At 36.5% G+C, this 24,191-nt stretch overlaps 1 protein-coding gene and 1 pseudogene across 1 annotated transcript in view; one reads left to right on the forward strand and one right to left on the reverse strand.

Moving 5' to 3' along the window:
• FUT9 (fucosyltransferase 9) overlaps positions 1-8,594 on the reverse strand; it is a 73,983-nt gene extending 65,389 nt beyond the window's left edge. The window contains exon 1 of the mRNA XM_037039446.1: positions 8,509-8,594. The gene's annotated coding sequence lies outside the window, so the exon portion shown is untranslated. The remainder of the gene's footprint in view (positions 1-8,508) is intronic.
• LOC118982385 (nuclear distribution protein nudE homolog 1-like) lies at positions 3,612-4,756 on the forward strand (annotated as a pseudogene).
• Positions 8,595-24,191: the final 15,597 nt, after the last annotated feature.

Genomic DNA, 24,191 nt, shown 5'->3' on the forward strand with positions numbered 1-24,191 from the left:
TTAAAAAACAAGTTTGATTCTTAAGTCATATTAAGTTGATTATTGTGATACGTGAGAATAGCTTTTGGTCTGACAGTACCATCAAATTATTTTTTCTCTTATTACTTTAAAACACTGAATGTCCCTAAGCTCCTACACACATGACTTTGGTACACTTAAGTGGTTCTTTATTTTCTTTGGAATAAAATTTGCTCTCCTGAATATTAAAGGCATTGAAATAACTTACAAGGGTTGTGAAAAAGATATTCCTAAGCATGACATCAATCTGCCAGCACCTGAAGACCTCTTAATGGTTAATTAGTATGCAAAATATTTTCCAATTTTAGATACAGTAAAATGTTCATCACAATTGAAATATAAATATAAAATATAATAAAACAATACAATTATTTCATAAGAAGGATGATACTGTTTATATCTGACTCTAGGATAAACAGGTTCTAATTAATTTCATTTCCTGGTAAAATTAAATATAAACTTTTGATTATATCTATTAATATTCACTGCAAGCATAAAGAGGCTCTGTTGCATAGTTCTGAATACTGAGATCCAACTTCTGATGCTTCATCAGGTATTAAGTCAACATATCATGCTCAAAACTAAAAGGTTAAATGATTCAACTCACTCAACTATTAGCAAGTCAAGGGTAAATGGCTTTTTAATTTACTCTTCAATGATATATTTCCCTGAAATGATTTTCTCATGGTCTAATGCAGCATATGAATGTGATTTTTAAATATGCTCAACTATATAGCATCCATATATTTCTTAGCCAACTAGAAGATAAAGGAAATTATCAAGTATTGGGAAAAGTCGAAGTCAATCTACAAGTGATCAGGTCATTTGCATGACTTTCTTTTGGTCTTGTTAAGAGATCCTTATCTTTATTTCAGAAAAGTTGTTTCTCTGGCAATGAGTAAGTGGTTTGGGCTGTGTTTGATACTGAATATATCTTTGAGGTATGGTAATTGAGAGAATGACTTGAAACTATAGACATGGCAGTATTGGTTTTGGGAAGAAATGTTTGTTTCCTCCCCCTAATTTCAAAAGTGCCCATCTTTTCAACAACCAGTATACTCTAAAAAAGAAAAGTAGAGTTTTACATTTGCTATGCATATCTTTAAACAGTATACTTCATGTCCATAATCTTATTGTATTTCCAATGTTCATTATTAGCTTTTTTGGTTGTGAACTATGGTTGGGGTTAATTAGATTGGCTGCTCACTGGTCTCTGGCATAATGCTAGCTTAAATATTGGCACTAATACCACCACTGACACTCGCTTGTTAACACTGTTCCCTGGGGTACAACAACTGGTGTTAATTCACCCCTAATTTTAGTAGAATATTGGCTGATGTTAGAATATTTTTCAAAGGAATAGTAAGTATTAACTAAACAAACAAGAAATGCATTAATTTTTATATTATATTTATAACATATGTTAAAATTTTTCTCTAGCAGCAGAAATTTTTGGTGAAGAAAATGTTCTTCATGTATAGGAATTATACATATGCCAACAGTCTATTATGTACACATCTGAGCCTTGATGTAACTATCAGCCAGAGAGAACTATCAGCCAGAATACTAGACAATAAGAGTTTCTCCTTGATATTGTCTGCCATTTATTAGTTATCATTAATAAAGTTATCTGATAAGGTAATTGTGCCAAAAACTTGTTCTGTTTTCTTTCCAAACAACGTATTAGTTCTGAACTTGGCCACTGGTTTTATAAAATCCTCAGTAATTGTGTGATGTCTCTTTTTGAAAATGCCATGAAATTTGAATGCATCACAGAGCTATGTGACAAGGTTCCAAAAAAGACAAAATGGAATTTGCACTGGGGACTAGGGACAAACAAATTACAGATGTCCTACAAAATGGAATTTAAATTATCCATCAAAATTAACTTAAATTTTCTTGAAACAAATTGATCAGTACTAATAAAAATTTAAGATGTATATAACATAAGTTAGAAAGAGAATAGTGTAATATTTACAGACATGAGGAATGTCTTACATGTGAGGCACTAAGCCCAATCTACGAACTACATAACCTCATTCTGTTAACTGCCTGCAGAGACGGGAGCTAGTTCTATCTTCATTTCCCAGATAAGAATGTCTCGAGTGGTTAAATGATTTTTCCCAGGGTTCCTTAACCAGCAATTTGTGTAGCTGAGGTCTAAATCCCACTACTCTGCAATCACCATTTATATTAACTGAATTTTAAGATATACTTGTATTTTTTTGAATTGGCTACTCTCAAGTATTTGCAATGGTTTCATTACTGTTTTCCTTTTCCGAGTTTTATTTCATTCTTATACTCTTCTGCTGGCTGCTTTCATAGTTACATAAGTAAAGCAGAAGAGAAGGTAATATTTAAAGCAAAGTGTTGGCTTCTGAATATGGGGGAAATTTCTATATGTTCTACTCTCTAGAGCATTTTTTGGATAGTGGCATTTAAAGTTTTTAACTGTGACCCATAGAAAGAAACCCACTTTACATCATTACCCAGCACATATACACACACAAACATGTAATACACACATGAACAAACAATACTGTCCATAGTGTGCAAAAATAATACAAAGTACGCTGAACTAAACAGAATAATACCCTTTTTGAATTCTTGTCTATCATTTTTAGAACAAGCGTTTGTATGTAGGTCCTTGTTTTGGTGATTATTTTTCTTTAAAATGTTTAAGAGAGCTTATAGCAATTAACACATGCTTCTTTCGGCTCAGCACAAATTGTATTAAAGCATCTCAAAACACCTTAAAAAGTGCTCCTCATATCAAAAGTTTGTGTCAATCACCAAAAGGAGAACATGAACAAAATACACGAGTAAGCATAAGTGGCTAATAAGGGCCAAGGAGAGTGTTGACAGACTCCCAAACTGCCCCCCTTACCTTTACTACAAGTCCAAGGACAATTTCCAGCTTTTTTTGTGGAGATATTGAGATCACTATATTATCTATTTTCTATAGTCTAATTCATCTTTATCATCTGAACCATGGTTCTGCTATGGAATGCACACCTACACATGACAGCTGGACTGCAACACGAAGCCCAAGCCAGAGGGCAATGTGCCCTCTTTGGGGGAGAAGACCCAACATTCTGCTCATTTCAGAAGCAGCTTATGAATGCTTGGAGAGAAAGGAACAGAAGATATGTAAGTTCTTACAGTCTTTGTTTTGTGCTCAATTGCCCTAAATGGTGTTGAGTACTAAAACAATAAGTTTAGTGGAGAGGGACAAAACTGCTATCCCCAATAATTTACTATTTATTTGTACAGAAAAATATAAGAAATTACACAAAAAAGTCTTTCATATTTGTTCCTACATTGTGATGCAAATGTAATTAGTACTCCCATCTCTAAACTCTCCAACTTCTGATCTGTTTCCTGTCTCTATGTTTTGTCTTTCCTAAAATTTCTTATGTATGAAATCACACAATATTTAGTCATTTGGGTCTGCAGCTTTCACTTAACAAAACGTACTTAAGATGCCCCAGTGAGGGCCTCAGCCATTCCCCTGTTGTGGTAGCAACTCATCTTTGTCACCCAAGCCAGGATACCACACCACAAGAAGAGTGACCTCGACCCCTGTTTTCACAATGGAGGGCTCTGGGAAGGCTTTCAGCTCTGAGGAAGAAGAAGGTAACTATTGGAAATGTCTGATTATGACCTACAAGCAAAGGGCAGAGAATACACAAGAAAAGCTCTGAGAATTCCAGGAGGGAAGCTGAGAATATGAAGCTGAACTGGAGACACAGCTACAACAAATTGAAACCAGGAACAGGGACATCCTGTTAGAAAATAGCCAACTTCTCATGGAGCTAGAAACCATCAAGGAGAAGTTTGAGATGCAGCATTCTGAAGACTACCAGCAGATCTCCACCTTACAGCATGACCCAGCCAAGACACAGGCAATCAAAGATCAGCTGCAGAAATATGTCTGACAGCTAGAGCAAGCAATCAATGTCTTGGGAAGAGTGAAGTGGGCTACAGTCATGTCTCTGGAAGACTGTGAGCAGGGCTTGAATCAAGCCATCAAAAGAAAAGTCTTCCTGGAGAGTAAGCTCGATGAGAAAGAGAATCTCCTAGAAGCTGTTCAGAGATGAAAGGATAAAGCTGGAGATTTGGGGCAGGAATTGGCTATGCAGCAAAAGTAGGAGAAACCCAGAACCCCCACGCCCAGCTCAGTAGAAGCTGAAAGGACAGACACAGCTGTGCAGGCCACTGGCTCCTTGATATCCATCCCCACGGCTCACCAGGGGCCCAGTTCTAGCTGAACCACACCAGGAACACTCAGACGTGGATGACTCCACGGGAGGGACCCCCCTCATGCCCGCAGCCCAGATATCACTCTTCACACCATGGGAAACCTGCTGCAGAAAGTAGAGGCACTGGAGTCCCACTGGGAATTTTGTGTACCAGCAATCCCCAAACCGAACAAGTGGCCCCCCTCAGGGTGGGGGAACAAGAACAGAGATCATGGTGACAAATGGCCAAGCTGCACCTGCATGCTTTTGGGTGATATATGGAGAGAAAACTGAGACTTAGTGACACTGCTCCTGACTCTTGATATTCACTTATAACTGTGGGCCTAGTGATAGTCAGTAATAGCTATAATGTCCACTTAACTTGGTTTGCTCTGCCTGAAGGTTGGGAAAAATGCCTGGAGTTTGGAAAGCCACCTTCAAATCTGTCCTCACCATTGCTGCCACCAGCCCAGGGTGTAGTCAGGATGTTGCTTTAGGAAATCCATAGAAGTGAAGCTACTGGCATCTGTGAAGGAGCTGTTACCTTTCTCCTCTTCACACTAGGTTTTTGTTTTTTAAGTTAGTTTGAGAAATATGGGCATGCAGTCCCACTAGCCAGTGACTGAGGCCATTGGTGGCTGACCCTGCGAAATGTCTCTTAATCCCCAGCCTCCTTGCTGGTGACTATAGAAGGACAGAGAACAGCAGGACCCTCTGGAAGGGGTTCTGAGGTATGGGTGCTGAGGCTATGCCATCATTTTGAGCTGACCCAAGTCCTGATTGGTCTTGAGAGGCATCGTGAATGTCTGAAGACACCTCACAAGGGGAATCTGAACCCACTTCAGGCTCAACTCATTATCCGTTCATTATCCTAGAAACATTCTAACCTATTGGTAAAAGGTGTACTTCTATTTTTTAAAGAGCAATAAAATCAACAGAAACTAGAAAAATGCATCCACAATATTGCATGAATTAATAATGATTTCCTTTTTATAGCTGAATAGTATTCCATTGTATAGAAATGCTACAATTTGTTCATGCATTCACTATTTGAAAAACACTTTCTTAATTACAGATAAAAGTGCTGGAAATATTCACATATAGGTTTCTGTGTAAAGATTTAGATTCATGTTGGTAAAAACCTAAGAGTGGGCCTGCTGGATCATACGGTAAGTATGGGTTTAATTGTATAAATAAAACTGCCATGCGGTTTTCCAAAGTGGCAGTGTCATGTGTGATTTCCATCATCAATGAGGGACAGTCCCTGGGACTGTGTGTGCTTGTTAGCATCTGATGTGGTCAGACTTAAATATCCATTTTAGTGGGCATCTCATCGTAACTTTCATTTTGCATCTCTCTTAACTAAGGTGGTAAAAATATTCCCGAATAGTTATTGGCCATCTATACACCTTTTTCTTTTTTGGGTGAAGCTCAGATTTACCTATTTTTACCTTTTACCTATTTTTACCTTTTACCTATTTTTAAAGTGGGTTGTTTATTTTCTTAATATTAAGTTTTAACAGCTCTTTATGTATTCTAGATATAAATCCTTTATCAGCTATTTGACTTATAAGTCTGAAGCTTATATTTTCATTATTTTAGCAAGGTCTTTCACACAGCCATTTACAAAAACCTTCTTTCCTTCCTTCCTTCCTTCCTTCCTTGGTAATGGGGAAGGGCATTAATTCTCTCATAGTTAGTACAAAAGAACATACACACTGAATCAAATTACAAAAAAATTCAATATGTCCTCACAGTTTGGAGATTTTATCCATAATTTCTTGTATAATTTATCAATACTTTCTCAAATATATGTTGTTCTATAAAATGTCATTTTAGTCAGATGTATGGGACTTGATGATTTTTTCCTCATTAAAAATTTGAAGTTATATTCAAGAGTCCTTTGGAAAATAGTTGTACCATACAATAGCTACTAGACACATGGGACTGTAGAGTACATGAAATGTGGCTAGTATACATTAAATGATACTTAAGTTAATTTTATTTTTTTACGATTTTATTTATCTATCTTTAGAGGGGAAGGGGAGAAGGAGAGAAATATCAATGTATGGTTGCTTCTCCTGGGTCCCCTGCTGGGAGCTGGCTTGCAACCCAGGCATGTGCCCTGACTGGGAATCCTGGGTTCACAGGCCCACACTCAATCCACTGAGCTACACCAGCCAGGGCTAAATGACACTTAATTTTAATTAATTTAAATTAAAAATTGATACTCAATTTGGGTACTGAAAAAACTTTAAATGTGTGGAACAACTTGGCTTTGTGAATTACTTTTTTCAGCTATAAATTTTATGAAATCTAAATACTGATCAAATATATCCAATAACAATTCAGTATCCAAATGATCTAAATTGAGATGTGATATAAGTACACACTGGATTTCAAAGACTTAGTATGCAAAAAAAAGTTAAATGTCTCATTAATAGTTTTTATATTGATCACATGCTAAAATGACTGTACTTTGATAAAATAAGGTTAAATAAAATTAATTATAAAACATATTATACCTGTTGTTTTTTTCTTTATAAATGTGACCACAAGAAAAATTTAAATTACACGTGTGGTTCATGTTATTTTTCTATTAGATAACACTGCTTTAGAACCACATATTGTGTATTAAATTATATTTTGTGTCAAAAGACATTCTTTCAGTGTTCTGAAAATGCATGCTAATGACTGTTCACCACAACTTCCAACCGGCACACCATAATCAGGCATATCTTATTCTCCTGCCTTTGTAGAGAAGGATCAAGTCTCACTGAATTTTAAGTCCCTTGTGATATATTTTTTGTCCTCAGAAAGGGTTTCTAGCAAGAAAAGGGCTGAGAGAATGGAGGGTAATGTTTGAGGTGGGTGTTAGAATCAGGTGTTGTTCAGGAACAGCATCTTCTGAGGCCCTACATGTACCATAAATCTTGGGAACACTGTTGACTAATAATGGCTCCAATCATGGCTTACTTTCTTCTGAGCAAAAAGGAATTGAGCTGCCTCCTTTTCTTCGAACTGCTGTGGGTTAGTACTTAGTGCTTAGTACTTCTTAACTAAAAAACACAGCATAGTATCCCAGCCTTTCACTTCTCTCCTTACTTTTAAGCAATGTAAAGTTAATAGTAAAAGTTTTCACTACCGAACCAAGAAAACTTTTTTCCCCTCTTCTTCAGTTTATTAAATAGCGTGTATATACACACACATATTTATATATGTATGATAGGGGACCTAAAAAGCCATGACTTTATTTATATACAATTTTGTATTTATTCTTACATGTTTAAACTTCACTCCCCTTCAAAGTACTTTCCGTTTGATGCAATACACCTATCAAGACATTTTTCCCACTGCTCAAAACAGTTTTTGAACTCATTGGTTTTGATGCCTTTTAGTGCTTCTGCCATTTTTGTATCACCTCTTCCACATTGGCAAAATGTTTCCCTTTGAGGACTTTTTTCATCTGGGGAAACAAAAGATCACTGGGGAGAGATCTGGTGAATAGGGAGGGTAGGACATGGGGGTTCTGCCATTTTTGCTCAAAAACTGCTGAACACCCAGTGCTGTGTTGGCAAGTGTGCTCATAAATCACCCATCTTGAAATCAACAAATGCATTGAAGGAGGCTTTTAAAAAATTCACTGAAGCCAATGCAGCCTCTCACAACACCACCAGCTGGTGCACTGATACAGATGGGCTCCTAGAACACTCACCTAGCAGGGAAAACCTGTAATTCTGTGATTTGGGGGGCTCCCCCTTTGTACACCTGTATATGAATGGCTCAGTGCTAAAAGTATTATCTTGCCAGAACTAAAACAGTTTTTTAAAAAGATTACTAATATAGGAAAAAATGAACAGACCTTAAAAAAACATTATATTTTAAGACATTTCAGTAACACTTCAGCAAAAAATTCTGCATATCCAATATTTTTTAAAGATTTATAGAAAAGTAAGAATGGTATAAAATCTTAAGGGCATTAAGAATAATATTTATAAAAATGTAACTAAACATAATGAGTATATTATTTTACATGATAGACAACTTTATTAAGCTTTAAACTTGATACAATGTTAAATCTAAATTTGCAGAACACCTCTTCATATAAGATAACTTTCTAACACTATTTTATATATTGGATGAATTGTAGCTTACCCTTTTCTAAAACAATCTAAGTTATCTACAAGTTCTAATTAAACACATTTTTTCACAATCAAGCTGGCTTGGGAATGTAAACATATATACTCACAATATAGAGAACATATCATGGAAAGCACATAGACAGTTGTTAAGTTGTTCCACTGTACTTTAAATTCTTGAATTAGTATATTCTTAACCTGTTGGGAAAGAGAGAAAAATTATGTTGGTTAAATGTGCTCAGTGTACTATATATGTAACTAAATTACCAAAAAAAACCCTAAAATAAATCACTCATTTTACAACCCTAGATCTTTCTAGATATACTTTTGTATCTTTGTTTACATTAATTTATCATTTCTTTTCATTTTGGAAGAATGCTATTGAATCAAAATAAATACTATTTTAAAATTGAATGTTGCAATGGAAACTCTAAGGAAATAAGTGTATCTTGTTAACTGAATATATTTTGTGGTTTCTATTTTTTGTGGTTTTTACTTACAGAATAAATTGAGCCCATAACTCAAAGAACCAAAAATAAAATATTAAAAAGTTTATGAATCATCTTGATGTTTATAATTACATGAATGCTTAATAAAACAAAGACCACATAATCCGATGACTTGTGTAAACATCTTTAACTTCCAGTTGATGTGTGTAGCTGCCATGTTTTCAATGTTCGTGCTCCCCACCCCCCTCCCCACAATTCGTATGTTGCATCCTAACATCCAAGATGGTGGTATTGGTAGGTGGGAGCTTTGAGAGGAAAATAATTTAATTTTCCCCCTAAATTAGTACTTCTTTTACTTATGCTTCAATTGTATTTAAACATAGTTAAAGATAATCAAAACATGGAGAATAGATGGGGCATCTGTCTTATTTTTAAAACAGAATGCTACCTAATCTTTTCTCACAGGTATAAAATGCAGTACATGAATAACATGTGTATATTTTATACCAACTGTTGAATGTTTTCTGGTATAAATAATCTTCATTTAGTCATCATGGTAATACTCTAAGGTGGGTTTTATTATCCCCATTTTACAGGGTTCTGAACATTCAGAAATTTACTCCATATAAGAAGCTAGAAGTTGTTACAAGCTGGGGAGCTGGGTTAATTCAGCCCTAAGTGAAGTATCTACTCAGAAAAGTCTTCACTTGCACATGGCCTCCTGGACACTGTTTATAAGATAATGCTGCCTGAATATCTACTTTCAATACTATTTGAGCCCCCAATATAAAAAAAAAATTGTTTTATAAGGTAGATCAAGTTTCTCTTTTGAAATTGTATATATCTTATGTTTGATGTTTTTAAGTGAATAAAACTACAGACACAATTATTGCATATAACATATATAAAGTGTTGGTTGTATATAATGAAATTAAAGATTAAAGATTAATATATTTAATATTATTAAATATAGAAAAGGGCATTCACACCTATCTCAACTGGTTACAGACTATATTATATTTGAGCAACTGTTAATTTTTTTAGAATAATATTCTCTCAGCATCAAATGCTATTTGTGCTCTGTTTTTATCCTGCAACATATAATTTGATGCTTTTGAAATGTTTTTTTTTCCAGAAAGTCAGAAAACCCAACATTTAGAATCATATGTAAAATGAGAGCAAATAATTGGGACCAAGAAGTGGCCTGAGTCCTGTTATCTATTTGGCAACTCAGATTTATGTGTGTGTTTGATTTTCTGACTTTCCAGCAAAAGACATTTCAAAAGCATCAAATCAGATATACAGTAAAAACAGCAAGAACAGCATGTGATTTCTCATATACTTGTCTTTCTGCTGGAGAAGTCAAAACATCTGGCTGACATGGGCCAGAGATGGGCACAAGACACTCAATTTGTCATCCATGTTGATGGATGGTTTAAAGCAAGTCAGTCCTGAGAAACAGGGAATTCTAAATTCCTTTAGTTCCGTCTTACCCTAGAAAATCTAAACTTGGTGGATTAGTCTATTATTTGTATGTTTTGTCAATATCTGGAGGCTTAGTACCACAAGCATAAAATACCACGTTGACTCACTGACTGATTTACTTTTTGTCTTGATGTTATTCAGCAAGCCACAAAAGACTAAGTTTTTATGGAATTTTATAAAAAAGAGTTTCAAATCATGCAGGAAGCAATAGGAAAAGAGCCTTCATCACATATACTTTTGAGATATAACAAAAGGCGGAGAGGAAGATCACATTGGCAGAGGACAGTGGCTGCCACAACCTTTGTTTTCTCCTCTTAGCTTCCTGGGGTCAAACATCTGGTGGGAGTAGCTTTAGAAATTCTTAGTTAAGTTAAAGGAACTCTCAGGGGTTTGCCTACGATTTTGGGAAGGGCTATTGTACTGAGTAATCTCACGCTAACACATGGTGACTCAGTAGTGTCACAGGGTTCCCGTGGCTAAAATAGAGCCAGTTTGCAATCTCAGATCTCCCCTGGTTATTGTGGGGCATGGATAATGGGCTGAGGAAAACAGCCCACTGGAGGCAAAATGGATCAGCTACAGAGGTTTGTGAGGTTTTTCGGTTTTAACTGGGGGTCAGAAGAGGGAGGTAGCAGTGTATGTCACAGTGAGGACTCTGACGGACCTGAATGCCAAGATCCAGGGCAGAGAGAATTTAGCTGCACCATTAGGCGGAGAGAGAGGAGAATGAACTATGAGATGTCAGCAGCAGAGCAGTCTACAAAGGACTGGATGGTCTCCTTGAGCAGAGGCAGACAGGGCAGGAGGCTTCACGAAAGAATCCATGTTTGATCTGAAGATAAGGGCTCACTCAGCCTTATCTTCAGGATCAAGCCTTTCAAGGAAAGGGGACATGAGGTCCAAAAGCCCAGAACAGGAACAAGCAAAGCATATTCAAGGAGAGAAAGATCAAATCACAGAGTGGCCCAGGGCATGGTGGTGGTAGGATGGCGAGTGAGGTAGGCAGGTAGACAGTGGCCAGGTCATGCTGGGCTTCACCGGCCTTTGTAAGGAGGTCAGACTTTATTCATTACCGTGGGGACAGGAGAGGTTTGACTAGATAACTGATCAAAATTTAGAGGACCCCTTCAAATATTCTGTGGGTAATAGAGAGAGGCAAGCTGGGAAGTGGCAGCCAGTCTACAGACTGTTGCGGTAGTGGGGCTGGGAGATGACGGCGAGTGTAAGTTTGGTGGCAGTGACAACAGAGAGAAATGTCTGGATTGTGACATAGTTGAATAAAGTATAAAATTATTGTCATTAATTTCACAAACAGATGCATTTTTTGATCCACTGTGTAGGATAGGTTATTTTTTCCTTCAGCAAAGAGTCCATTTAAAAAACATAAATTACATTATTTTTTATATAGGCTACTTTAGTTAATTTGAGTAAAATTCACTAAAGGGAAAATGTGGAGAAATACTTGTATTTTATAATTGTTTTTAATTATTATTGATTGAAGATAGTATAACTGATTATGAAAACACTATATGATATTTAGAAATAAAAGAATAGGGGAATTGAAAAATGGAGCATTACTTATCAATGAGAAAATTGTACAGCACTCCAAAAGATGTGAGAAATATCTCAGATACATTAAAAATTGGTTTCCATTAATAAGAAGAAGTTCCCTAATTCAATTCACCCGACGTGATTAAAGGCCATTGGATGTTGAACAAATAAAGACAATTACTTCATGCAATTTATAGTGATAAATGCGGTCTGCTGCCAGAAGAGGTCACTGAGCCAATTCCTGTGGTCATACTTTAAACAGAATTTCATGACTTCAGAATTGCTACACTCGGCCCTTAAGCCTTCTTTAATTCAACATACATTTCCCTAAATGAGTTCTATATAACAGCTGCTAGATGGTGTGGCTAAAGGGGTGACTAAAACATCTATCTTCTGCCCTTGAAAAGTTCGTAGCAGAGGAGGAAGAGAAGAAAAGGGAATGAAGAAATTTACACAAAATGTCTGGCCAGGGGCACAATGATAGCATTATTAATTTATGTGGCTGAAGCTTAATTGATAATAGGTCGTGTCAAGAGAATGTTGAATTACAACTAGGTGGTTCAGGATGAGCAGAGATAAGGAGAACAGAGATAAAATAGTCTGGGACTAAAAGCTTACTTGGCTTTGGTGGAGCCAAGAGATAAGCAGAGTGTGCCCACAGCCGGTCCAGGAAGCAGCAGAGGTCAGAGGGGCTGGCCATGGGAGGGCCCTTGGGGCATGCTGAGAGCTTGAACATCATTAACACTATCGAGAATACTACTGATAATGAAGTGTTCACTATATACCAGCCACAATTTTAAGGGTTTCACATACATGTTTTCATTCAATCCTGTCAACAGTGTATAAGGTATTATTTTAGAGTATGAAGGACTGACAGCTTAAGCAATTTGTCCTCAGTCACCCAGCTTGTGAATGGTGAAACTAATGTGGAACCCAGCCAGACTGACACCAGACTGATGCCAGACCTTCATTCTTGGTCTCACAAGTCTGCCCCACGGGATCGACATAGGATGATTTAGATGTAAGGAACTCTTTTTTCAACATTTTTTTCTCACAGTACAAAACGTTGATTTGCTCTTTATATTAGGTAAAAATGAGAATAAGAATGCTGAACCTAAGAACATAAAACCAAGTGAGGAAGAAAGAGGAGAGGAAGAAACATTAATGAATGTTTCTTAAGCATTTTACTATGGGACAGAGTCTAGTCTAGATGATTTAATGCTCATCTTCCTTGGTCCCTATCTCTGCAGAAGCTGGAATAAGAGCGGCTGTGGAACAGGTGGCTGATTCGTGCTCGTTTCTGTGGCTCCTTGGTTATTGTCATCGCCTCTTCATTCCTTCCTACGCAGCTTGTTTTGGTGGTGTTTCCTGGCCCGTATTTCTCACAGGGACATGAGACAGATCTTTGAGAACTCAGAGAACAGTGCTGGGGCTGGTGAAGTGAGCTGTCCCTCATGAGGACTCTTCTGCTGGCTGAATTGCTGTAGGAGACGGGGGATTAGTAGCTCTTAGGACCATTCACAAACATTAATATCGTGTGGACTTTACATATACTTATGTTTGGTATAGAGGTTATTGTTATCCATAGAAATACTTTTCAGGACACACTTTTTTTTGAGATAGGGAGGATTGCTTTGTTCTCTTAAAACCTGCAGAACCCTTCAGAAAAAATTATTGAGCTTCTTCTAACTGGGACTTGAAACAGTACTGAAAACCTCACTGTGCATTCTTCTTATAGCATCCGTTTTACTTAAAGTTTTGAGAAAAAGAAATTTATTCCAAAATAGAGATATATCATAAATAAAATGCAGAAGTACATACATTTTTAAAGATTTATTTATTTAACCGAACACTTATTGACTCCCTACTATGATAGGCGCTGTTCTGGTTATTGGAAATATCTTGTCCTGGTTAGTGAGAAAAGAACATAGTATGTTTTACATGTGTATGGGAATTTTTTCAATTTTACTGAGGAAATAATTGACATACCTCACTGTACAAGTTTAGTGCACACATCAATATGGTTTGATTTACGTATAATAAAATGAATACTACAGTAGGTCTGGCTAATATCCATCATCTCATATAGGTACAATGAGAAAAGTAAGGAAAAAAAGAAAAAAAATGTTTCCTTGTGATAAGAATGCTTAGCACTCTCTTAACAATGTTCATACGGATCATACGGCAGTGTTAGCTATAGTCATCCTGTTTTACACTAGATCCCTAATGCTCGTCAGTCTTATAACTGTAAGTTTGCATTGTACCTTTTGACCACCTGTCCTCCAATTCCTCCCCTACCCACCTCCATCCTTTATCTTTGGGAACCATAAGTCTGATCACTCTTTCTATGACTTTTTTTTAGATTGCACATATAAGTGAAATCATACAGTATTTGTCTTTCTCAATGTGACATATTTCACTTTGCCATTAAATAAGAGGAAGTCCTACCATTTGCAAGAACATGGATTTCCTCATATTTTATAGCTGAGTAATATTCCACTGTTTTTATCCTTCATCCCTCAGTGCACACTAAGGTTGCTTCCATGTCTTGGCTATTGTAAATGATGCTGCTGTGAATATGGGGGTGTGGATATCTCGATTTCTTAATTTCTTTTTTTTTGAGGGGGAAAATGACTTTTATTTTTTATTGTATTTTTTCCATTACCAGTTAATCCTCTTATAGTTACCCTCACCCCCACAACCACCACACTGTTGACCATGTCTGTGGATCTTTTTTCTTTTTTGCTCAAACTCTTCCCCTTCCCCTCCCCACCCGGCTTAGCTAACATACTGTTTTCTCTGTAAGTCTGTCTTCATTTCCCTAGTTAGTTCAGTGTGTTCATTAGATTCCGCATATAAGTGAGATCATATGGTATTGGTCTTTTTCAGAAAAATTGTTGTTAATGTATAGATGAGGCTACCATTTAGTGCATTTTATTTTGTAGCCTGCAACCTCACTGAATTCATGGATTAGATCTAACAGTTTTTTGGTTGTGGCTTTAGGATTTTCTTTACATAAAATCATGTCATCTATAAATAGAGACCATTTTACTTCTTTTTTTTTTCTAATTCTAGTACCCTTTATTTATTCTTCTTTCCTGGTTGCTCTAGGTAAAACTTTCAGTAGTATGTTAAATAAGAGTGATAAGAATGGGCAACCTTGTCTCATTCCTGATATTAGAGAAAAAGCTTTCAGCAAATCAACATTTAATATGTTAGCTCTGAGCATATCATATGACCTGTATCATTTACTTCCTATGCCTAATTTTTTAAAGTTTTTGCCATGATGAATGTTGAATTTTATCAAATGTTTTTTCCGCAGCTGTTGAGGTGATCATGTGATTATTTTCTTTCATGCTGTTAATGAGGTGCACCACACTGATTTCAACATATGTTGAACCAGCCTTGCACCCCAGGGATAAAAGCCACTTGATCATGGTGAACGATCCTTTCAATATGTTGATGAATTCAGTTTACCAGTATGTTATTGAGAATTTTTACATTTATATTCATTCACAATGTTGGCCTGTAGTTCCTTCCTGTGATGTTGCCTTCTTCTGGTTTTGGTATCAGGAAAATGGTGGCCTCATGAAATGAGTTTAGGAGTGTTTCCATCTCTGTGAGTTTTGTTTGTTTGTTTGTTTTGTTTTTTGGAAGAGTTTGAGGATAGTTGGCTTTAATTCTTCTTTAAACGTTTAGTGAAGTTCAGCAGTAAAGCCATCTGGTCCTGGGCTTTTCTTTGTTGGGAGAACTTTAGGTTACTGATTCAATCACCTTACTAGTAATTGGTTTATTTGAATTTTCTACTCCGATGAGACATCTTTTTATGGAATTCCATTCATGAGTAATTTTGCCTTCAAAACTGGAGAAAATCCATCATGATTGTTTGGGTTTAGACATGGGATTAGTAAACTGTGCTCTAAAGAGCCAGGTTTCAAATATTTTAAGTATCACTGGCCAAGAGGTTAAGTCACAGATGTTCTTTAGGTACACATCTATTACACAGTTCCTGTCACAGCTCCTCACCTCTGCTGTTGTAGTGTGAAGGCAGACACAAACAAATCCTGTGATTGTGTTCTAGTAAAACCCTTGTTTGCAAACCCTTGTAGCAGGTCGTCAGACTTAGCCCACAGACCACAATTTGCCACCCTCTGGTTTGAACTCTCTTGGACTCTGGATTCTCTTTTTTAAATTTCACTGAAATGTGGGATTAAAAATGGTTTAATTTTGTTTCTGCTTTTAGATTGAATCAATAAAGTTAGAGGACTTCACCCCCTCATTTCTATAACTTTTGAGGGGATGTTGGTGTAATCAATTTGATGAACAATATATCCTGATTTGTGAGAGACAAGTCAGTCAGTAGCCCAGGGGCTTTGACAGAGAGGATGGGCACAGGGCTGAGGTCCAGCCAGTGGCTGTTTCCAAGAAGCAAGGGCTCTTCTTGCTTGTTCAGCTGATATTTTGATTTCTGATCCTACTAGTTAAAACCCTCCCTGGATGAAGGATCTGAAAATGATAGACAGAAAGCAAAGTCATGATAAAGACTATATGATACATAAATCTACCCTCAGTCATACTCATCCAGAGCGAGATATCTGACTGGGACCAAAGGCAGGCGACAGGCCAGGGACGGATGGTTAATGGCACTATTTCTTTCTTTTTTGTCCGTGACAGTAACAACTAAAACTATTGGACACTTTTCTTTATAAACAAATTCATGAACTATATTTTCAAGAGGTGTTGATAAATAAGAGTGTGGGGTAGGGTCCAGAATTTTTATACATAACAAGCCCTCTCTCTCCCAGTGAAAATTGTTGCAAGCGTTTGGGAAGAATGCTGTAAAATACCACAATGAGGTAAGTTCCAGAATGTTCAAAACAGCTGAATAAAAGCAACTATAGAAAGTCATATGACTATTTACCTAACTATTAAAGTATTTTGGGTGTAATGTAATTGCATAAAAATAAATGTTTTACTATAAATTTTATTTATAAAACTAAGCTATAGTTCAGACCAAAGTCTCCTGGGAAATCAATAGTCAAAACAATGAATTTAGCATATTTTTTATGATCAACAAAGAAGAAATGCTAATAAAAATGTAAACAGATATTTTATACCATGACAACTTACTTTAAAATCATGTATTTACTCTTTTGTAAAGTTGCATTTAAACTGATGAAAGATTTAAAAAAATAAAAACTTCTTATTAAATGCTAATCCTCACATAGTGATTTGGGAAAAGAAAAAGAATCTAACCCAACTTTAGCTGCAAATGTTGCATTAAATATAATGGTTTGAGCTGTGTATTGATAGCATGTGGTTTAATATCAACCAAGTTAATTTAAATAATGAAATATACTATATAATTCAGAATGGAGGGTGATTTATAACAAAGCTGTACTCTGAGCCATTGCATACAGGGAGAAGCGTTCTGTATTAAAATGCATTCATCTCCCTTGGAGCCCTTTTACAACTTGAATTTCAGGATTTTCCTGGCCTAAGTAAAGGTAGCACATTCCTCTGTCCTCGCCCCTTCCAGCGGTGAGTGCTCCGCAACAATGACTAGAGATCGGCTTCGCTAAGCAGCACAGAAGAACCCAGATTGCCTGATTCAAGCTTTATAAGGACTCTCTAAACTTGTTCCTAGTCTTCTCATTTACACTTAGGAAGTATTTTTGGAAGAAAAGAAATCCATGCCTACGAAAACCATTTACATGTATGTAGTTTTCTGCAGTGAAAATTTTGCATGAATGTCCTTCATATTCTTCATATGTCTTTTATAGATACACCATGTTTGAAAACTGTTCAGCTATACATCCACATTAACATGGGAAAATTAAAATGAAATATAAAACCATTATTTATATAATTTTGTCTAAAAACATTTAAGTATTTACCACAAGAGTGAAAACACTACTAAAGGAAAGATAAATAAAATAAACAACCTAAGTTTCTGCATTTTGCAGCTGGTCCACTCTGGTGCATGGGTAGGGACGTAGACCCTCAGCCTTGGGTTTGCGGAAAGTGAGGAGCTGAGAGCTCTGGACAGAAAGCCGGAACCAGAAAAGCTCTAATCCCTACCACTTGTTAGGATCCACACATTTGTGTTACAAAGTCCTTCAACAATGCAAATGAATCCTAGAACAATTTCTTTATAGATTGACTTAATATTTCTAACCACCTAGTTGAGATTAGAACTCCCACATCTGCCTCATCTTGGTGGATTGAATTATGATCTGCTGAAATTTTAACTACCCAGCATCTATGAATGGGTCCTTATTAGGAAGTAAAATCTTTGCAGATATAATAAAGGTGAGGTCACACTGGCTGATGGGTCCTAAACCTAGTGACTGGTGTTTTTATGAGGAGAGAAAAAATTGGAGACACAGAGACACAAAGGAAGAGTGCCATGTGAAGCCAGAGGCAGAGATCGGATCGAACTCGTATAAACCAGCAAACATCAAGGATTGCTGGCAACCACCAGAAGCTGAAATTATTTTCTCGAAAAAAATAGAACTTCCAGGATTTTTGAAAGAATAAATTTATGGTGTTTTAAGCTGCCTGGTTTGTAGTAATTTGTTACAGTAGCCCTACAAAATTAATACAGTCCTCAAAGGTTTAATTTGTATTGGGGTGAGGGGGATAGATGATGTAATGGTGGGATTCTGCAGTGATGGGTTCTTGAATGACAAGAAGGCATAAAATTTCTGTTCACATAGGAGATGGAAATTGAGGGAAGTATCTAAAAAAACACCTATATATACAGTTCCTGATGGAAGGTAAAATCATCTTAGATAATTCTGTTATTTATTATAATATACATGGTAATATTTCTGAAATGTTTGCTGTGCTCCTCCACTAGATCCATCCAAGGGCGTAGGCCACTGTTTGCTCCCTCGGGTACTGGCAGCCTCCGTGTCTGCTCCTGGCTGTTATTTTCCAAAAGCCCAGGGCCTTAGGGGAGCAAGAGGGAATCTAGGTCCTGCCTGCTACTCTCTGAGCCTTGTTCATTTTGTTCTAGTGACTCTGGTTTTTCTCAGTTCCTCAAAGTGCTTTCCTATCCCAATACAGGGTGGAGTAAACGTAGGTTTACAGTTGTGAGTATGCAAAACAGTTTTTTCTTCTATTATTACTTATTTATTGTTGTACTATTTTTCATATGAACACCTGTAAACCTCTGTTTGCCCCACCCTGTGTGTAATGTGTGTTGGCTTCAGTGGCATGCCCCACATTCTAGTTCCTCAAATGGGGGAGGTGGTTTGTGTGGGAGGAATATAAGCTTAAACTATTCTACCTGGTATAATGGGAAGATGGTCTCCCTTCAAATTTGGTGTACTGAAGTAATATACATTTAATTTTTACGTGCAATTTGATGTAGTATTAAACTCAACTACATCTATATAAGATTTATGGTCCTGGACTTCAAAATCAGTGAGTTATATGTAATTACAAGCCAACTTACAAATTTAAGGCTGATAACATACAAAACTAAGTAAAAGATGATCATTATAGCTGAGTGTTTCTGAAAAGTGGACTTAGGGTCTATTTGGTAGAGCTTTAAGAGGAAAGAATTAATAAACTTTCCAGGCTTATTAGCATCATTGAAACTTTTATACACTAGAACTTAGGAGTTATAAGATCCGCATTTTAATTCTGGCTCTACCACTGAGTAACCACAGGGAAATTTCTTAATCCCTCGTCCCTTAATTAATATACTTATAAGTGCTGGAATGCTAAATTGTATATTCCTCTGAAAGGCTGTTATTCACATCAAGATAAAGTGAGTTAAGTTGCTGGTACAACTGAATAGGTCCAACTCATGGAAGCCAACACTGTTATTAGCTTCTGCCTTTCACTGTAGCTGTGCTGGCAAGGCCCCTCCCCGCCATATGGCGAGCTCTCTGAAGGCAGAGCTGGTTTCTTATTTATCCTGTGCTTTACTGCACAGAGCACATGTTCTCTGTCGACCCATACATGATGCTCAGCGAGTATAAATAGTTGTCGAGTTGAAAGGATGAAAATGCTGCCAGGAACTGCTGTTGCTATTTTTATTCGCTTCCCATTTTAGAGCTTCTAAAATGTTTTTAAAATTCTCTTTTTGTAGATCCTTATGTGCGTACTATCTTTCAATCATTTTTTATTCTTACCTCAAGAAGAATCATGACTATATATTCATATAATATAGACATGAAGAAAGGCATATTCCAATCCAGATTTTTGTTACAGAGATCTTTTCTGTGGCATTTCTTAATTCGTAATACAACTTAATTTATTAGCTCTTCTATGCATTTTCTTTATATATAAGAAAATTTATTTAATATATAAAATAAATATCTATTATATATTTACATATTCATTTATATATTTATTTATAATATATTAAATATAAATATGTACTTAACACGTTGCTATTAATAATGATTAATGTTAATGATTATATATATATATATATATATATATATATATATATATATATGAAGCCAAGATTAGCATATCCTTTCCATTTATCTGGGAAACACCCCATTCAATCCCCATGGCACCAGATGCTGTCGTCAAACACAGTATCCACTTCCTCTCATCCAGACAGACATCTAAACCTCTTCCAACTCCATCAGTCACATGGGAAAGATAAATGGAAGCATAGGAGAATCCATAAAATTGTTTTCAAGGGATTAAAATAAAAATAAACAAAATGTATGAAACAAAGTGACTTTGCTGGCTCATCATCAAATTAACATATATTTGGTAAGTACATGAATATGCAACAACTGTACTAGGTGCTTGGTAATACACTGGTTAGCAAACAAATATGGCCTCCAATTATATTGATTACACAACTTCATAAATAATGGTAAATAACAAATGGGATAGAGCCCCGGAGAGAAGGAACAGTATGGAATGTTTGTTATAGGGGTAAAATGGAGAAATCAAACTTTTGTCTCCTGAGTAACAGAGGAATGAGAGGAAAGCTAAAAGATAAAAAAATAATAATAATAAACAAACATGGAGGAGGAGGAGGAGTAAAGCTGGGATATCCCAGAAGGAGAAAAGCACATGTGCAGAGGACCCAGAGAGAGCTGTAGCATGACCCATTCAAGTGTTGGCGAAGAGCCAGGGGAGGCTGGAGCACACAGAGCTAGGAGAAGATGGCAACAGCACAGAGATTTGGAGGGAAAATAGAAGTCTACCATTGTAATGTTTTCATACTACATGTCGGTGGTATAACATTACTTGAAGATAGACTGTCACAAGATAAAAAGGTATGGAGTATAAGTCCTAAGGCAACTAAAAATGTAGCTTTATGAAAAGCCAGGATAAAATAGATGACAAAATATTGAAATAATTCAAAAGAAGGTAAGCTTTCAACTTTACTTTCTGGATTTAAGAGCATGGCACTTTTTCCCATCTAAAAATGAGAGCTAGGTTTTCAAAAACTGATAATATAGCCCTGGCTGGTGTAGCTCAGTGGATTGAGCGCAGGCCTGCGAACCACACGATCGCGGTTCGATTCCCAATCAGGGCACATGCCTGGGTTGCAGGCCAGTTCCCAGCAGGGGACTCACGAGAGGCAACCAAACATTGATACTTCTCTCCTTCCCTTCCCCTCTAAAGATAAATAAATAAAATATTTAAAAAAGAATAACATTAAAAAATCTGATAATATAGAAAGAAATAAAACTATAAAACTATGCATTGAACTTCACCCTCATGAACAGTTTGGTTTCTTTCTGATCCCCATGTGTTAAAATTGCATTTGTTTCTCAGCCAATAATATTGGAGGCCCAGGAACTAACCAGGAATTGGCAGGCTGCACAGTCCTAAAATCAGCTGAATCCTGCTACCACCACATGTCTTTTAATATCTGAGCAAGGACAGAGTCTTTTAGTGCAAGGGTTAAAAAGGGAGACCATGTAGAGGAAAATATTAATTTTTGAAAAAGTATAAGGGTGCTTTATAGGTAAATGCTTCTTAGTTGAAATTAAGGTCTAGAAACAGTAAAAACTTTGTGGTCAAAACTGGGCTTTTCATAGAGAGAAAAAGTTGAGACTCCAGTGTAAGCTAATGATAAATTAAAGTCCGGGTGGATTATATTCCTAATTATGGAAGGCCAAACAATATAGTCAATGGAAAAAAACACATAGGCAAACATTTTTGTGACCTTAAGATGGTGAATTATTTCTTAAACAAATTTCATAAGACAACTTATAGGGTTTTTTTCCCTGGAAAAGATAAAAAAGCTAATTGATTCATTATATCAAATTAAGGATTTCTATTCAAAACAAATTAATGGATAGGTGACAAATTAAAAGCAAATAATATTAAATATAAATGTGAAACCCAGTGCATATTTAAAGTAAAAAAAATAAAACTTATGAATTTGAAATTAAAAGATAGAAAAGACTATTACTTACAAATAGGTGCATATAAATGCTAATGAAAGCAATAATGCACATATCAAATTGCAAAATTAGAAATTTAGAAATACTGAGTATTACCAGGCACCTACTTTTTCAGCTAGAGAATAGGCTAGTAGTATATTAAGTATATGCAAGCAACCTGCGATTCGGAGGAATATATACCTTGGCCTGACCAGTTTCTGGGATGCCATGGTTCCAGTAAAATTGTTAGTCATGCTCTCTCCACTCTCAAAATTATCTCGGTGCGGTGGATAAGTTCAATGATTGCCCTACTGACGACCTAGCAATCCTGCACCTTAGTTTCTCACACAAGATTTTTAAGAGGGTATGTGTGAATATGTATATCACAGTGCTGTTGGTGGTTGGAAACGAGATCATCCGGCTGTCCATCTCTGGGGAAGTAACTAAGTAACATCTAAAACATGCAAGACGTGGATGTCTATATTTCGCCTATCAAATTAGTTTTTTTGACTAGGCAAAATATACCAAGTAATTAGGCAAATAGGTGTTTCAGTTTTGCTTCACTTCAGTTCTTTATTCTTTCACTAAGTTACCCTAGGCATAGAAAAATACATCTTAAAATTTAATTTTATTGAACTCTTCACTGCTCTAGGTAAACGCTACCAAAATGAGTCCTATATTCTAAATAAGTATTAAAGACATTACCCATAGCTATACTTATAAATCCTCTTACTAGTAATCATTTCTCAAAAACTATGCTGTCATTCTTCCTAGCTACTGTCTTAGAAGCACAATTAAGTTTTATTTGTGGGAATTACTGAGAAATAGATCACAACAAGCATTATAATGAATAAAATGTTAAATATTTATTCATGAATATTTTATGAACCATTTTTTAAAATGTAATTCTGAAAATAATTCAAAGGACGTGAATAAATGTGAATTTCTGTTTCTTTTGCTTTTTAATAGCCTGGGTTTACTCTATGTTTTAATGTACAGCAATCACATTGACAGATAAAGTGTTGTATAGGTGAGGGGTTTCTCTTTGGTGACAGTCATTATTGCTTCTCCATTTTTTAAATAAACTGGATCTATTTTTTGTGCCACAACAACCTTTCTTTTTCTCAGAGTTCATTAAATTTATCAATCAGTTTTTCCTTAATTATTCAAATTTATTATTGTCACCCTTTTTGTGCCAAAGGACTTCCAAAGTACCTTCTTATTGTAGGACAGTTCTTAGTCCTGTCACACACATTATAGACTAAAATTCCAGGTGTGTTTATTTTATATTTTCAGACTGAGGTCATATTTTTATACTAGAAATAGACTCTAGAATGATGGGATTTATCATCTCAAATGCCCTCAGAAATATTTGTCAGTATATTAAAAGGCAAATTGATGGCACAAATATCTGTAGAATTAACAAACAATACACTATTAAAAATGTTGGATTGAGACTTCACCAAGATGGAGGCATAGGTGGAAACACTGTGCCTTCTCCCACAACCAAGTTTGAATACAACAAAGGTTTGGAGAAACAAAGACACAACCAAAGGACAGAAAATTGAATTATACGGAAGTCCAACTTCATCTAACCATTCAATGGGGACAGTAAGAGAGGCGGAGCCAGCAGCGAGCAGGGTTGGGCAGGACAGATCCCCCAACCCAGGCGCGCAGGCAGCCGGAACCAGTTGGGGTGCGGGGCAGATTGACTGCGGTCGCACATTCGCGCACAGTGAGATGGACCACGTAGGCCCCAGGGGGCGAGGGCTGACGGCGGTGGCACACTCACGTGCAGTGGGATGAAACGTGTGAGCCCGGTGACGGCAGCAGCTGCGGCACCGGTAAGGGCCGAGGCAGCAGGTGGCAGACAGGACGCCATAGTCCCTCTTTGACCCCGCCCCCACATACAGCATCACAACCTAGCAA

This window comes from Sturnira hondurensis, unplaced genomic scaffold (assembly GCF_014824575.4).
Source record: "Sturnira hondurensis isolate 20B ecotype Veracruz unplaced genomic scaffold, ASM1482457v3 Scaffold0025370, whole genome shotgun sequence".
NCBI lineage: Eukaryota > Metazoa > Chordata > Mammalia > Chiroptera > Phyllostomidae > Sturnira > Sturnira hondurensis.